This window comes from Mustela erminea, chromosome 10 (assembly GCF_009829155.1).
Source record: "Mustela erminea isolate mMusErm1 chromosome 10, mMusErm1.Pri, whole genome shotgun sequence".
In the NCBI taxonomy this organism is placed as follows: Eukaryota; Metazoa; Chordata; class Mammalia; order Carnivora; family Mustelidae; genus Mustela; species Mustela erminea.
Genome location: NC_045623.1, coordinates 13,279,259 through 13,297,336, shown reverse-complemented (window position 1 = coordinate 13,297,336; position 18,078 = coordinate 13,279,259).

Below are 18,078 nucleotides of genomic sequence, written 5' to 3'. Positions count from 1 at the left end.
GCAGCCAGTTGCCTGGTGACAGGTCAGTTACATCGGGCCACTTCCATAATGGAAGGGGCAGTGCTTTTTCTCACAAGCAGATACTTACTCTGGACATGCATTTTCCTTCCCTGTTCACATGCTTCGGCCAAAAGCACCATTCAGAGACTTACGGACTATCTTTTTTATTGTCATGGTATTCCACTGTGTATAGCTTCTGACCAAGTAACACATTTAGCAGCAAATGAAATAAGGTAATAGGCTCAGGATCATAGAATTCACAGGTCTTACGATGTGCCTGATCACCTTGAACTAAATGGCCTTAAGGAATGGTAGAATGAGCTTTTGGATACTCAGTGACAACACGAGTTGAGTGCCAACACTGGGCAGGGCAAAGTCCTCCAGAATGCTGTACATGCCCCCACTGATTGACCAATATATAGTGCTGGTTTCTTCCATAGCCAGGATGACCACTCTGAAAATCAAGGGGTTAAAATGGGAATGTCTTCTCTCATTGTTACTCTTAGTTACCCATTAGGGAAATTTTTGCTTTCCAGACCCTCAACTTTGGGCTCTTCTGGCTTTGAAAATAACTTATCTGTGTAGGTTAAAATATATTAATATTGATATCTTTAAGAGTATTAGATGAGGTGTTTGCTGAAAGCAAAGAGGATATGGAAAGAATAGTAGAGAATCAATTAAAAACACTAGCTTTGACCACATGACCCATTATACCAATGCAGACTGTAGTATTTACAAGGATTTCTTCCTTACATTAATATGAATGTATTAATGAAAATTAACCAGTTATTGTCTTCTCTTTTCTCACTCATGAAAGTGATCAGGACTATTTACTACCTGAAAGCAATCAGAAAAATATACAGAAGTTGCCCAAGATTTCATCCAGAACCACAAAAATGAGTCCACATTCATCCAGTACCACACAATGTTGAAGGTTAAAGGTGAATAAAGGCGTGATAAAGAATAAAAGTGTTGGGGCACATGGGTGGCTCACCAGATTGAGGGTCTGCATTAGGCTTGGGTCAGTCCTGGGATCAAGTCCTGCATCAGGCTCCCTCTTCAGTGGGGAGCCTGCTTCTCCCTCTCCTACTATTCACTCCATTTGTGCTCTCTGGATCTCTCTCTGTGTCAAATAAATAAAATCTTAAAAGAAAAAAAAAAGAATAAAAGTGTCTCTGGGGTGCCTGGGTGGCTCAGTCCATTAAGCTTCTACCTTCTGCTCAGGTCATGATCCCAGGGTCCTGGGCTCAAACCCCACATCAGGCTCCCTGATCAGCAGGGAGTCTGCTTCTCCCTTTCTTTCTGCCCCTCCCCCGTGTTTGTGTTCTCTCTTGCTCTCTCTCAAATAAGTAAAATCTTAAAAAAGAAAAAGAAAGAAAATAATAAAAATGTTTTGTATTTGGGGTGCCTGGGTGGCTTAGTTGGTTAAGCCTCCAACTCTTCATTTCAGTCCAGGTCATGATCTGAGGGTTGTGAGATCAAGCTGCCCCCCTCAAACCACCCCCCGCCCCCGCCCAGTCGGGGTCATTACATATGAGGCATGGAAGCTGCTTGGGGTTCTCTCTCTCCTTCTACCCCTCCCCACTCTTAAAAAAAAAAAAAAAAGTGTTTCCTACTTGAGTCTTACCATGGCATTTCAATTCAGTAAACTAGTTTCACACACCTTGAATCAATCAATTTCCACAAGAGCCTGTGAGGTAAGTGTTATTGTCAACAATGTACAGATGCAAAAGCTCAGAGAGGAAAGAAAGTCTGATGTCCTTCATTAACTGTCTCACTGGCTGAGAATTCAGGACTAGGAAAAAGCACATGCTAAGTGAGCAGTGAGGGGCAGACATTTTTTATGTGAATTGTCTCATTTAATCCTCACAACAATTCTATAAGGTGAATATTACTATTCTGATTTTATAGACAAGGAGTCTAAAGTCAGAGAGGTTAAGTAATTTGTCAAAGATTACAGAGGACAAAAAGCCAATTAAGGTTTGAACCCACATCTACTCAGCTCTAAAGCTCATATTCTTTTTTTTTTTTTTTAAGATTTATTCATTTATTTTAGAGAGAGAGAGAGAGCAGGAGGAGGTGCAGAAGGAGAGAATCTCCAAGCAGACTCCACGACTTCCCCTTGAGCAAGAGCCCTACCCCAGGCTGGATCCCACAACCCATGAGATCACCACCTGAGCTGAAACAGGAAGTCTGTGTCTCAACCAACTGAGCCACCCAGATGTTCCCTAAAGCTCATATTCTTCCAGCACACATGGACTGTGTTCTGGCTATCTCCTCCAGGACTGGGCTGCCCAGAGTCCAAATGCTTTACAGTTAATGCTTAGAAAAGATGGGAGGGGTTGAAGGATGAATTGGGTAATAAGTGTCATGGTCAATCCGTGTTCTCTGTGTTATAGTAGAGAAAAGAAACCAAGTCCAGCATAGGACAGGTATCCTGAGGACCAAGTCTTTAAAGGTGAATGGGAATCAGTCAGGTAAAAAGTGTGCGCCAGCGTCTGTGGGGGCGTGGGGGGGGGGAGGGAGAGAGAGCCATTATGGCATTCTGACCCAGGCAGAGGAGAGGGGAGGACAGGAGAGAGAGTGGGGCCCAGTGGGAACATGTAAAAACCATCAAAACTGAAGCAGGTAAACAGGCAGGCTCACCTCCAAAATGTCACTGTGTCACTATAAATAAAAGAGGACGTGCAGTTCTCCAGGGGCCCCTGCTCACTCCGGGGCCACAGCCAGCCCTGGGCTCAGTGGAGGGCACTGGAAAGACACAACGTCTCAAGCTCATGAGGATCCCCATCCTGGTCTGTCTGCTCCCCACTGGCAGGGCTTCACAAATCACAGGGTAGGGACCAGAGGTGGGGGGCGGGGTGTCGAGGGTTGGTTTAAACTCCACCGCTGGTGACATCCACCAAGGACTTGAACTCAATGAACATTGTACTTTGCTGATTAAAAATTTAATCCTGTCTCAAGGTCAGAAGACATCAGAGAACATCAAACACTGGATGCAGACAAGTTGACAGAAATTGGGGGTGGGGCTGGGGGGCGGGGAGTGGAGCAAGCCAACTGCTTTACTTGAGAGGGAAAGGTCCCCAAGGCTGCTGAGTGTGGAGGCAGCAGAGGGTAGGGGTGGGGGTGGGCACTCCTGTCTGTTCCCAGGGAAGAGGGGGGGTAGCTAGAAAGGAGTTATACTTCGGAGGGAAGCTCACCAGGCTGGCTAGCCTCTGCTGGTGTGACCTTGGGGGCAAGGGGCCTGCCCAATACAGAATGATTACAACACAGTTAGCAGTTCTTTCCACCAACGTGCGGGGCTGGAATGGATCTAGGCCCCTTTCTAGAAGTTGGACCGGTAGAAAAGACAAGAAAGGAGAATAAGAAAAAGAAGTCTCCGTATCTCCTCTCTTCTTTCCCCTTCGTTCCCTACCTCCTCCTCCCCCTTTCTGTCCCCGTGTCCCAGGCTTGATGCCTAACTCAGAAGGAGGCGAAAGACAAGTCAAAGCGGAGGGAGCGGGGCGCTGAGGCAGAGAGGAAAAGAGGAGAGATTTGGGGGATGGGACGGAAGTGAGAAGGTTGGTGATCGCTGGGCCCACAGCCCTCTCTCTCTCCTGCCTCTTATTTTCATCCCTCCCAGTGGATTCTTTGGCTCCCAGAGACAAACAGTGGTATCCACCATGGCCCGTCCGGGAGAATAGAATAAGCCAAAAAATAATACTGGCCACAGAGTGACTGTCAGGCTCTGCCCTAAGCACTTTGCTTTAATTTAACCCACAGCTCCACCCTCACCCTGAGACTGTTACCCCCATTGCCCAGGAGAGGGCGCGGTAGCGCAGCGAGGTTGAGGGACTTGCCCCAGAAGACGGTTTGGGACCCGCTAACTCCACTTCTTGTCAAAGCAGCTCTCAAAACTTCAGGGAGAGAAGGCTGTGGTTTGATGGGGAAGGGACAGGGGAAGGAAAATCCATGTGGAGAGGATTCTGGGAGATCACCTCACTGGACAGTTGCATGTTCTGGCCAGAAGCAGCGGGGTTTACTTCCTCCTTGGTCCCCTTGTGTGTATAGGGGTGTGCATGCATGTGCGTGCGCAGGTTGTGTGTGTGTGTGTGTGTGTGCGCGCGCGCGCGCGTGCACGCGCGTGTGTGATGTGAACACTGTGAATCCATCCCACTTGCTTTTTCCTTCTCTCACCGCAATCTGTTAGGCGAAGTGGGTAGACTCCTTCCCCTGCTTATGACTGCCCGGTGTTGTTCTTAAGTTATTGGTGAAATCCATGACTTCTCAACCCAAAGGCAGGCTTGTAGTCGTGCCCCCGTACCCTTGGCCTGCCAGAGCTGTGAGAAAACCGAGATATCTTCTCATTTACCCCTGTTCCAAGGCCCAGAGAGCACAGCTAGTAGGAGATACAAGCTCCAGTCCCAGAATGGGCCTCGGCTTGTCTCTCTCCAAGCCCACTCATCTTCCACCCCCCAGGCACGCTTTTTGCCAAGACCACAGTGTCTTGATTGCCTTGACATTATAATAAGTATTGAATCAGAGTTACTTTCTCAACTTAGTGCTTCTTATTAAAGTTGTTTGGATTATTATTGTAGGCACTTTACATTTCCACATGAATTTTGTAATTCAGCTTGTCAATTTCTACCCCAAAAAGCCAGCTGGGATTTGGATCCGGACTGTTTTTGATCTGTAGGTTAATCCGAGGACAGATGGAAGGCAGATAGGAGTGAGAACCCGAATAAAGTTGATAACTGTAGCCCTTATCTCAGGGTTTTGAAGTTGTCCGTTGACTTGGGTCTCTCTCCCTACAGGCTATGTCTGTGAAGTCCGGGGGGCTTTGCTTCATTTACCACTGACCGTTCACCGTTCCAGCCCCAACACCAAACACTGTGTCTGGTGTACGATAGTTGATTGAGACACATTTGTTACAGGAACCAATATTTACAGGATCATCTCTTTCTTCAACAATAAAAATAGGATTTTTTTTTTTTTTTTTTTTTGCTTTCATTCACTTCATATTCTTTATAAACAGTCTGCACCTATAAATGTTGAATCACACGCCTCTGGTTTGTGGACTGAGCATGCGCACAACGTCCATATGAGCAGGTGGAGGGGACAGAAGACCTGCGTGAGGGTCTGTGAGGACACATGTGGGAGGATAGGAGTGGAGGTGTCAGGGGAGCCCTGGGGTCCTGTGGCTGCGATCTCTCTGTAGCTGAAGTCTGGGCTCCTCGTCCTTCCTGTAGAGGGCTGCAGGTCAGCATGGGAGGAAACCGCCGGGGACCCTTTACGGGTGGACTGGGGATTGCAGGGGTGCAGCACCCTTTTCCTTGCAGAAGAAGAAAGTCCTGTCTCGGTATTCTGGGCATCACTTCCACGCCTTCTTAAGTCCCGGGTGTCTTGTTAAGAGAATTCAAAAGGAGAAAGTGCACAACGGAAACCTCGCTTGCCATTCACATTTTTTAACATTGAAGACATAACCGTAAAGAGCACGTCTATGAAAGTTAATTAGCCTCTAGAGAGAGAGAGCGAAAGAAAAGAGACAAGAGACACAGACAGGGCGCCTGGGTGGCTCAGTTGGTTGAGCGGCTGCCTTCGGCTCAGGTCACGGTCCCGGAGTCCCGGGATCGAGTTCCGTATTGGGCTCCCAGCTCCATGGGGAGTCTGCTTCTCCCTCTGACCTTCTCGCCTCTCATGCTCTCTCTCACTGTCTTAAAAAAAAAAGAGAGAGAGAGAGAGAGAGAGAAGACACAGACAGACACAAAGCTGCAGAGGGCCAGGGAAAAAAATGCTGCGGGGACAGCATGGGGGGAAGGGAGTTTCTCCTTTGTTCTAGAAGACAGTCTGAAGGGCTCACCAAGAAGAAAGAGACTTGATATCAACCAAAGGATCTGATCCCAAGGAGGATTAAGTAGGATGAGACACAGAGCTGGCAGGGGAATGTCCCTTCTCAAAGAGGCAGGTGAAGAAGGCTGCATTGCCCCAGGCACAAGGGGGGCAGAGACCACCCAGAAAGAGGTGCAGTTGGATCCGGGAGTATAGGTTGTGACCTGAAGATGGTTGTCCAGGCTCCCACACCCAGTCCTTCCTCCCTGCCCCCATGAACCCCTAGCCCCGCACCTCTAACTCCTACTTTAACAGGAAGCACAAGGAAATGAATAGCTAGTACCAGGTACACTTACAAACATGATCTTATTTCATTCTAACAATATCCATATGAAGTAGATACTTAGGAAACGTTACCTCCACTTCATAGTTAAGGAAATTGAACATAATAAGGTCATACCTGGGTGTGTGTCCTGACAGTCCATCAGGCTGCTTCTATCCTTTGAGTTTGTTGCTATCAAACTGCTTCAATCTTTATTTCCCCCTCGCATTTCTACTAAAATAGGTGCTTACTAAAAGGCATTTTTTAAAAAATACTGGAAGCTGGGACACCTGGGTGACTCAGTTGGTTAAGCCTTTGACTCTTGGTTTCAGCTCAGGTTATGATCAGGGGGTCAAGGGATCAAGCCCCGCACTGTGACCTGTGTGGGGATCTGCACTCAGTGCAGAGTCTGCTAGAGATTCTCTCCCTCTCCCTCCCCCTGCTCCTCCCCGCCCCGCCCCCCGCTTGTGCGCGTGCGCTCTCTCTCTTTCTCTCAAATAAATAAATAAAATCTTTAAAAAACAAAGTAAAAATACTGGAAGTTACAAAGAAGAAAGAGAAATATAAAAGTGATTTGTAATTTGTAGTGAACTTGATCTTCTTTATGGCTTTGATTAATTATCGTAGCTAGTGACATGCTCTGTTAGGAATGCTTTCAACTGTAAGAAACAGACAACTTGACTACCAACACAAAGATAAGATGTGTTTAAAAAATAAAGATTAATTTTTGTTGTGTATCAGGAAGATTGGAGGTAGGCAGTTGCCACTGTTGATTTAGTGGTTCGGCAATGTGTCAACATCCTCAAAATGTTCCTAGCCTTTGCCTTATCGTTACAAAATGACTGCTGGGGCTCTGAAACTCACTGCCAGGTTCAAGGCAGTAGGAAGAGAAGGGTGGGGCGTTACTGCTCCTTTATGCATCAACTGTTCCTTTATGAGAAAAGAAAAAGCTTTCCCAGAGGCTCCAAGGCAGACTTTGGTTAACAACCTGGGGGCTAGGCCTGGTTCACATGCCCATCTCTGGAGCTGTGATAGTCTGAGCTTTCCCACAGTCACATCAACTGAAACCAGTGGGAAAAATGTGAGTAGGGAGGTAAGAATGACAGAGTCCATTATTACATTTCGTATCCGTTAACTTTTCTTGTATAACAAATCACCCCAAACTTATTGGCTGAAACGAGCATCTGTGATTCCTCACAGTTTCTAAGGATCAGTTCAGCCGTGTGTTCTGGGCTTATTTAGACAACCTCTCAGGTCCCTTTCAACTCTGAAAAGTGAGATAATAATACTTCTATTGACCAGGTAGCTACTATTTCTTAGAGACGTTAGTCTCCTTATATAATTCCTCACACTTTCTTCCTCCCCCTGGATGTCCATTAGCAGACTTTAAAGGATGTGTAGCCAACCGAAGTATATTCTATTCAGATGTAAGTAATAATTTTGAGGTTCAGCCCAGGTGCTCCACATATATGAGTTTGTAAAGTCCTGACCACAATGCTGTAAGGTATTGTATACGCTTACAGGTAAGGAAACTGAGGCTCAAGGGATTTGTTCAAGTTCTCTCAGCTTGTAATCCTGAGCAAAGGGACTCCTTATTCTGAGTATAGACTTCTTTTTGTCACACCACGTCTATCTACTAACTTCCTCAGAACAGACTGTGCCCAACCCCGTGAAGTTCAGTTCTCTCCAGAAGTTACTGGAAACCTTCCTTTCCTTCTTGGAGAAGTAAACCAAGTGCCAGCTATTTTTAGACTAAAAGCCCCCAAGTCCCTTCAAGGAACAACCCTCCTGTCTCAAGTGTAGTTATTCAGGAAGACTTCCATGGTTCTGGGATTTGCTTTTTTTTCCTTCTGGATTCTCTAACAGACTTTAACCAATCTAATTCTCTGAAGCAAACAAGTCTGTCAGGTGGCAGGGACACAGGCTGCCCAGGTTTTTGACAACCCTTGGGGCAGCAGTGCTCCCCTTACCTGGGCTTCTAGAATAACAGTGTGTCTTATCCTGGTGGGGCTACTTGGACTTCCTGCCATCCATAGCCACAGCAACTGAGCAGGATGTCAATGTCATCTGCTAGGAAGGGATTAGAAAGACCCACGGGGGCGGGGGGTGGAAGGGGTGCAGAGGGCTCGCTCCTGGTCAGTGTAGAGTTCCAGGATGGCCCAGTGGGAAGGGCATAACTGCCTCATCCTCCTTCTGGTGCTGGCTTTAGGATGCCCAGGAATGGCAGCAAGGGAAAACATTTTCCCAACTCCCCTTTGGCGGAAAGATCTCCAAATAAATTTTTTTTTTTGCCATTGCTCTGCAGGTCCAGTTCGAACTTTTTTTTCTTTTTTAAGATTTTGTTTATTTGACACAGAATGAAAGAGAGCGAGCTAGAGCGCACGCACAAGCAGGGGGAGTAGCAGACAGAGGGAGAGGGAGAAGCAGGCTCCCCACAGAGTAGGGGGAGCCCCGATGTGGGACTTGATTGCAGAACCCTGGAATCATGACCTGAGCTGAAGGCAGTCGCTTAACCGACTGAGCCACCCAGGCACCCCAGTTAGAACTTCTTTTAATTACGATTGACTAGGAAGGTTGTAGCTCTGTCATTAAGAAAAATCTAGACCCGCCTATGTCTACTCACGATAGTGCTGGCGAGGACATAAAAACAGCAGACTCGGGGCAGCTGGGTGGCTCAGTCGGTTAAGTGTCTGCCTTTGACCCCATTCACTATCCTGGAGTTCTGGGACGGAGTCCCGCAGGGAGCCTGCTCTTCCTCTCCCTCTGCCACATCCCCTGCTTGTTCTCTCTCTGTCTCTCTCTCACACAAATAAATAAATAAAATCTTTAAAAATAAAAAATAACAGGCTCAGAAAACACCTGGTAAAATGCAAGATAAGGCACATATTTTTTTTTAATTTTTTTTTTTTTAGGATTTTATTTATTTATTTGACAGAGAGAGATCACAAGTAGGCAGAGAGGCAGGGAGAGAGAGAGGGGGAAGCAGGCTCCCCACTGAGCAGAGAGCCCGATGCGGGGCTCGATTCCAGGACTCCAGGATCATGACCTGAGCCGAAGGCAGAGGCTTTAACCCACTGAGCCACCCAGGCACCCCAAGGCACATATATTTAGAACATGTTTTCCCCATGGCATAATTGTTGCTGTACAATAAGTCAACACATGATTCATTGTGATGATGTTATGTTTCTAGACATTTATTGTCAGAGTGGGTTACCTTATGTTTAACTTCAGTATTAAAAAATTTGAGCTGCTGTTGGAAACTCTTATTGATTCTGTTTGAAGGGAAATCCCTACTATTCTTCTTTGGAGCTTCTGGAATTAAGAGAGTTCAAGAGGATCCTAAGATTACAAGGTTTAAAACACTGCCAAAATTTACAACTACTTATTGTGTGATGAAGATTCTTGTTCTGTGTAGCCAAAATAAAGGCGAGAAATAAGCAGGATACACGTGATTGCAACCATCATCCAATATCTCAATTTCAAATTTTTCTATTCACCAAAACAACCTCTTAATTATTACCTTTATTATTATTATTATTATAGGCAATTCTAAATATTATTTATATAGAATACATAAATATATAAATTATATATAGAATATATTATTATATATAGGCAATTGATAATTATAGTTATTATATATTATATTATATAATTATATATAAATTATTATATTATATTATATAATTATATATAAATACATATTATATTATATTATTATATAATTATATATAAATATAATTATATATAAATATAATTATATATATTTATATATTGATTAATTATAGTTATTATATATTATATTATATAATTATATATAAATTATTATAATATAATATATAATAAAAATATTATCTCTGTCAAATAAATAAATGAAATCTTTAAAAAAAAAATAATAAAACCTTGACTACCCATGGCCATTGTGAGATCAAGTGATTATAATTATATAATTTTTAACCAATTATATATAATTATAATTATATATAACCAAATATATATTATATATAATTATATATAATAAGGGATTATAATTATATAATTAATATATTATATTAATATGTAATATATAAAATGTTATATAATTATGTAATTATAATATTATACATTGATTATATAATTAATTAATTATATATAGGCAATTAATTATTGCCTTTAGTAAGTTGATATTATAAATCTTAACCTACAAACTACATTTCTTCATATAAAATGCCATTTCTGGGGCACCTGGCCGGCTCAGTTAGAAAAGCATGTGACTCTTGATCTTGGGGTCATGAGTTCGAGCCCCATGTTGGGTGAAGAGATTACTTGAATAAAAACTGAAACAATAATAAATCATTATAAAATGCCATTTAATCTGTTTTATGTCTTGGGGCTCTGTATGAAACTGAATTTTGAAAAGAGTTCCTTGGCTCTCCCATTATCTCACTTGATCTCACAATGGCCGTGGGTAGTCAAGCTTTTATTATTATTTTTTTTAAAGATTTCATTTATTTATTTGACAGAGAGATCACAAGTAGGCAGAGAGGCAGGCAGAGAGAGAGGAGGAAGCAGGCTCCCTGCTGAGCAGAGAGCCCGATGCGGGACTCGATCCCAGGACCCCGGGATCATTACCTGAGCCGAAGGCAGAGGCTTTAACCCACTGAACCACCCAGGCGCCCCTCAAGGTTTTATTATTATTTTCATTTTACCAATAAGGAAGCAGAGGCTTGGAGAGGTCAACTGACTTTCCCAAGGGAAATAAATAAAACAAACAAATGAACAAAATTAGCAAGTCGGAGACAGAGCTAGGACTTGAAAGCAGTTCTCCAAACTGCAAATTCAAACTTCTTTCCATTGTACCCCCCACTGTATCACACTGCTCTCTCTACTCCTCCCAAGCTCCTGGCAATGTGTCTTTCGGGTCTAGTGCTCACCAGAGGGCACTCAAGTCCAGGACGGACTGAAAATGATCTGTTTGGGTGGAGGGTGGGAGGAAGCAGCAGCCCTGTGAATTCTCCCCAGGGGCCCAGCAGGCTGTTTGGGGAATGATGGATAGTTTTGTCCCCTGAACCTAGCAAACCCTGCGCACCATCCACAAGTCGATGGCCTGCTGAGCTCGCAGGAACAGGGAGGAACGCAGTCACTCTAGAGCTATTCTGCCGAGGCTCATTCTCACTCTGGCTAAGTGTACTTAAGCTGCTGGAGAGATGCTGAAACACAGACCTCTTTTCCAGACTGAGCCATTAAAGTTTCCTAGGGTTTCAGAGGTTTGAACTGAGGCAGGAAAAAGTAACTTCTGGCTCTATAAGTGCTTTGAAATTTACATACCGTGTATCTTCTGGAATGAGAGAGCTGATAGAAGAAGCCTGGTGAGGCTCCCTTATTCACTCAGTCTGTCTGTCAAGGTCAGGGCCTCATGAATGGGTACACGCTACACCTGCTGCTTCCTGTTCCAGATCCAGAGGTCCCCTGTGGCAGTTGGAATGAAAGAAATATCTGCAACTGCGCCCCCACTGCTGGCCTTGGTGTTCTGCCAGGGACACTGGGAGATCTCGGGGCTTGGCCCCGCTTCACTCCAATACAGCATTTGAGTGAGTTGACTGCTGCCTGGCTGTGAAATCGAAGTCCGAGACATCACACCGCCTCTCCCAGTGTTTTACCTGTGCGGTGCTATACTTTCCTCCTCTCGGGATTCCCGGTGCCTGAGTACGGCTTCCCCTCTGCTCCTCAGCCCCGTGTTTTCAGGAAGAGCTGCTCTGTTCTTACAGAACCACAGCCCCTGCTGGATCTGACTGGTGCAGAGGTTGGCATTCCCCGCCCCTCACACATGGGAACTCACTCTCAGGGGGGTAAGAATAGCTAATATTTGCTGAGCACTGAAATTAACTCACTGGATCTTCTCCATGGAATTATGAATCAGGCACTGTGATTAGCCTAATCTGCAGATGAGGAAACACGCAGAATTTAAGCAACTTGCTCAAGTTCAATCAGCCAGAAAAAACATCCATCAGGATTCCAACTCAGGTAGTCTGGCCTCCTCTCCTCCCATCACCCTTCTCACCCTCCTCTTTCCCCTTCTCCTCTCCTATCAAGTTTGTAACCAGCAGAAAAGTAGAGAATAGTATAAGGAATTCCCAGACACCTATTACCTGGATTTTACAGCTGTTAACACTTTGCCATATTTGCTTCGTCTATTTTTTTTTTTTTAAATCTCTGATAAGGACTTGAAAGAAATAACATTGCCATAATGACACTCAACGAAATAAACAGTGATTTATACTCTCAAATACTCAATCCACATTGAGTTTTTTTTCTGACTATTTCACAAGTGTCTTTTTACAGTTCTTTTACATAAAGAATCCATATTTACACATTGCATGTGGTCGATACCTTACCTAAGTCTCTATTAATCTATTAATACTCTCCCCCCTTTTAAAAAAAAGATTTATTTAGGGGCACCTGCATGGCTCAGCAGGTTAAGCCTCTGCCTTTGGCTTGGGTCATGATCTCAGGGTCCCAGGATCGAGCCCCGCATAGGGCTCTCTGCTCAGAGGGGAGCCTGTTTCCTCCTCTCTCTCTGCCTGCTTCTCTGCCTACTTATGATCTTTGTCAAAAAGTAAAAAAATAAAATCTAAAAAAAAAAAAAAGATTTATTTATATATTTATTTTGAGAGAGAGAGAGAGACAGTATGAGCAGGAGGAACAGAGGGAGAGGGAGAGATCACCAAGCAGACTCCCCACTGAGCACAGAGCCCTACTCTGGGCTCGATCTTACAACCTCGAGATCACAACCTGAGCCAAAACCAACAGTCAGAAGGTCAACTGACTGTATCATACAGGCACCCCACCCACACCTACTCCCACCCCCTTTTTTCTAAAGCCGTTAATTTGTGAAAGAAATACACATCATTTCTCATGTAGTATTTTTCACATTCTGGATTTGACTGGATCTCGGTGCTTTTGAACGTGTTACTCTACCGTAAACTAGAAGTTAGATCTACAGTATTGATCACTGTAGCAAACATTATTAATGCTTCTCCATTCCCCTGAGCATTCATTTCTCCTGCCAATGGTTGTCATCTCACTGCCTAAGGACTTGTTGTCTCAATCTGAGGCCCACTTACCTATGCTCTGGGCAAGTCAGGGATGCAGGAGAATCAAAGTCCGTAAGAGCAAACCTCAACCAATGGACCAAGAGCTCATCCTGTTTTTCGTGACCCTGAAATTTATCCTCCACTGTCAGAGTTCTTTGGGGAGGTTGAGCTGTGGGCCTTCTCAGTGTCTGTCTCACTTTCCCATTTCCCTATTGGGGTTTTCTGGGGTCATCTCCCAAATAAACTACTTAAAGTGAATCCTAGTTTCCAGGTCTGCTTCTAGGGGTATGCAAAGCATGCCTTTTAGATTCTGGCTCAGACTCTGTTGAATGCATATGTCAAAAGCTGTGTCTGCATACATATCTTTTGCCGTGTGTTTTTTTCAGTCTCTCTCTAAAGAAGAGAAGTCTGTTTTGCATTCCCTCCCACCCTTGAATCTGGGCGGACCTCATGCCTCTCCTTGGCTGACAGAATGGAGCAGAAGCGATGGTGTGTCTGTTCCAAGCCCTGGCATTAAGGGTGCTTGGCTATTCCACTCACTCACTGCACCCTGACAAAAGCCCCCCAGGACAGGCCTGGACAAGCCTGCTAGCAACCCGGGGTGCAGAGCTGAGTCCCCCACCATGGCCCCCACCCCCGTCCAGTCATTTCAACCAGGTTGCCAGTTGAGACTTCATTATTTAGTTTTGAAAACAAAAGCAGTTAAATAAAATACATTCACATTCCTCTCCCCCTCTCTATTGTTTTCCTAGGATCCTAACAAACTAGATCACTAACTGGGGGCTTGAAACAACAGAAATTTATTCTTTCCCAGTTCTGAAGACCAGAAATCTGAAATCTAGAGCCACACTCCCTCTGACTGCTCCCGGGAAGAACCCTTCCTCCATTCTTTCCCGCTACTGTGCTTGTCCGCAACGCTGGCATTCCTTGGCTTGTGGGTGATCATTCCAATCTTGCCTCTGCTGTCACGTGGCTTCTTCTGTGTCTCTACACCTGTGTTCCCTTCTCCTTATCAGGACAGCGGTCATTGGATTCTTTGGATTAGGGTCCATTTTACCCAGTAGGACCTTATTTTAAGTTGATTCGATCTCCAAACACCTATTTTCAAATAAGGTCGTATTCACAGGTACCAAGGGTTAGGACTTGATCCTATCTTTTCGGGAGACACAATTTAACTCAGAATATGCTCCCCACTTTTTTGAACACAAAATCGTAGTATGCCATTCACATTCCTCAGTGCCTTGCACGTGAACTGGCCTGCCCTGCTTCCTGCTTCCTGGGATCTCTTGGGAAGCAATTTAGAGGCAGAGAGGCAGGGAGGCCCACGACGAGGAAATTGCACGGTCTATGGGTGAAAAACAGACTGACTTAAGAGACTCTCTGACTTAAGAGTCCAGCATTTACGTAGACAACTTCTCCAGCACTTGAAGATTTTTTAAAAATTTATTTATTTGAGAGAGAGAGACAGAGTGAGAGAGAAAATGCAGGAGTGGGGGGGGCGGGTAGAGGGAGAAGTAGACTCCCCACTGAGCAAGAAGCCTAATGTGGGGCTTGTTCCCAGGACCATGAGATCATGACCTGAGCCGAAGGCAGATGCTTAACTGACTGAACCACCCAGGCACCCCTTCTCCAACACTTTAAAGCCTCAGTCCTCCTCCCCCACCCGCTCACTTCTGGGACCATTCCCAGAGTTCTCCTATCTGTGAATGCTACCCCTGTGTTTGAAACAAAGCTCGTGATCTCCCCCTCTCAGATGTATCATGTTCCTTCCACGTCCTCTGTCTTGGTAGACAGCACCCCATCTATCAGTCTACCAAGGCAGAAGCCTGATGTGGCCCTCGATGTTCACACATCCAGTAACTGCTGCAGATGTTAATGTTACCAATGTCACTAATGTCAGAACACCTTTCCTCCCTCTTGGCCTGGCACACCTTACTCATCTTTCACGGTTCACTCCCACAGTAAAATCTTTTTAGACATCCCCCAGGAGAACTGGCCGTGGCCTCTGTATGTCCCCACTTTGCAGAGATTTACAACATTTCATCCTCTCCTTAGTTAACCTGTCTGGCTCCCCTCCTAAACTCTAAGTCCCTTGATTACAAAGACGGTGTCTCATGGACCCTGTTTTTGGGCACTGAGTACAAGGTCTGATTCCTGGTCGGTGCTCTGCAGCCATCTGGGCTGTGGATAAATGAACAGAGAGCTTCTTGGGATTCTCTAGCCAGGGACTTTGGCTGTCTGGACAGAGGGTACCCAGAGTCACTCTCCTGATGCTGGCCTGAGATCTTCCCCCTGCACCTGGGCACTGGTGGCTCTCATTCCTGGAAGAGAGGTTGCTAATCTCCTGTCACCTCTGCTCCCCTGCACAACCCCTCCACCACCCCAACATCTGGCTCCGCCCAACAAAACTCGGATTATCAATGACTCCATTCAACCATGTTCAATGTAAATCCACGCAGCTGTTGTATTTTATCAGATACTTCGGCAACCTTTTTCCACGGCCCCCAGAGCCATGTTTGGAGGAGAGATTTCAATACAGGGGGGACGTTTGGATCAGCAGCAATCTATCTGCAGGCTTGTTTTTCTCCCTTTCGGTTACCATATTTCCAGCACCGAGGAAGCTGATGGGAGCCACGGAGGGAGCCAGGATGGCAAAGGAAGTCCAAGGATGCATTGTTTCCTCTCAGAACAAATGAATTCACGTATGAGGAAGCACGAGGTGAGCTTTACTGGAAAGGCAGCTTGCTGTGGAAGGGATTTAATGCGAAAAACAAAATCCCTCCAGGATTTAGGACTGGAGACTTCTAAGCCCAGTTGTCTCTTCTCGCCACCTCTGCTGCTGGGCACTCCTTCTCTCGGGCGCCTCACGCCGTCTGAGACCCAGTGGCTCTCCTGAGTTCCCTGGCTCAGGTCAGCTCAGGGATTGGCATAACATCTGTCTGTGGAAAGATGATGACTTGGAGAGGGGGTGGGACCTCGGGGTGGCTACTGGCAGCCCGTGATCTGGTTGTGACTCTGGGCAAGTCATCGCTGGCTTCCGGGCCTATTTCCTCATTTAGAAACCAGGAAGCAGAATCTCAGCTGTTGTGGGGGTGAGGTGTGACTGTGGAAATTCCCTGTTTGCTTGTCCGGCCGACCCGCCCACGTGGGGCTCCACAGGGTACAAGTATGTCTCCCCCATTCTTCCTTGTGTTCCCAGCACCTGGAAGAGTCCCCGGCCTAGGAGCTCAATAAAGAAAAAAATGCAGGATTGCATTTTTTGGCTAAATGCTGTCACACAGGATTATGCTCCCTGCTTCTCAGTCTGACGTACGGCCCCTCCCCCACCACGCTGGCTACTTAGACGGGGGGGAAAGGGGACATATGACCCTGTGTGTCACCTCTCCGACCACCACCTTCCTTCCCAGCAGAAGGGGTGGGATAAGTGCGTCCAGGCTCACTCTTCCACCTTCCAGATTTCTAAAGAACTTTATACCTTCACATTCATTATTGTGTTTAATCTTATACGAAGTGTTGAAGAAAGCGGGTCAAGTGGGTGAGCCAAGGTCCAGCCTGGTGAAGTGACCTGTTCGGGAATATACCATGGAGGAGCAGCTTCGGGTTCCCTGCCTCCTTCCGGCTCTTCTGCCCTCCATCTCTGCCAGGTACTGTTCCCCCTGCTGTGGATGCTGTTCCCTTTAGTACTCATCTCAGGGGACACGTCCTCCAGGGACCTTTCCCCCACTTTCCAAGCCTGGGCAGGAAGCCTCTCCATGCACTCCTCCTCATGCATCTGGAGTTGATCCCTCTCAGAGCACAGATCCAGTAAGGGTCTGTCCCTTGAGACTGGGGGCTCCAGAGGGTAGTCACCTCTCTCCATCTGTGCCCTGAGCACTGTACCTGGCACAGAGCTTTCGAAATGTCTGATGAATAAAGAGATGGATGACCAGTGCACAAGAACGCACAGGTGTTTGCAGACGTCACTTAGCTAGGATTATAACCTGAAAATGGAAATATTTTTAAAAAGTTGAATAAGTGCAGGGCACTGGGGTGGCTCAGTCACTAAGCGTCTGCCTTCGGCTCAGGTCATGATCCCAGAGTCCTGGAATCGAGCCCCACGTTGGACTCCCTGCTTGGTGGGAAGCCTGCTTCCTCCTCTCCTATTCCTCCTGCTTGTGTTCCCTTTCTCGCTGTGTCTCTCGCTGTCAAATAAATTTAAAAAAAAATTTTTTTTTAAGTTGAATAAATGCACAATAAACTCAGGTTCCTGATAAGTATTTTCCAGTGTCTTATGCCAAGTTGTCCTGACTTCCAGTGACATGTTCTCTCTTTGCCCTCTCATGAGCGCCTCTCATGAGTGTGTGCAAAAAAGTACTTTGAAAGACAATCCCAGGAAATGCCTTTGGGGTGGAAAAGGAAGATTGGGAAAGGAAGGACGCTAATAAAGGGATGTTACCAAGCCAGTTAGCACGTGGGCAGATGGAGCCCCATCCTGCTGGGGAAGTTTAGGTGGTGGTGGCCTAAGACATGCTGCAGAGTCATTCCAGCAGAGGGAAGGGAAGCTAGGTGCTTCTGCCCTACCCTGTTATTTGCGGCTCCTGGGGCCTTCAAGTGTTCTGGTTCGCCAGGCACACAGAGGTTCTAAGTGGTGACCTTGGATGTGTGGAGGTGAATGCCAAGGGCATGTGGGAGGGGCACAGGCAGACTCCATGGAGGCCTCTTCAGGATGGGGTCCCAGCCTGGCTCAGTGGTGCTTGAGTTTCATGCTCATCTTCTATCAAAGAGAACTAATGGGGTGGCTCAGTCTGCCTGCAGCTCAGGTCACAATCTCAGGGTCCTGGGATCTAGCCCTGCATCATCATTGGTCAGGGCTCTTGCTCAGTGGGGGCTCTTGCT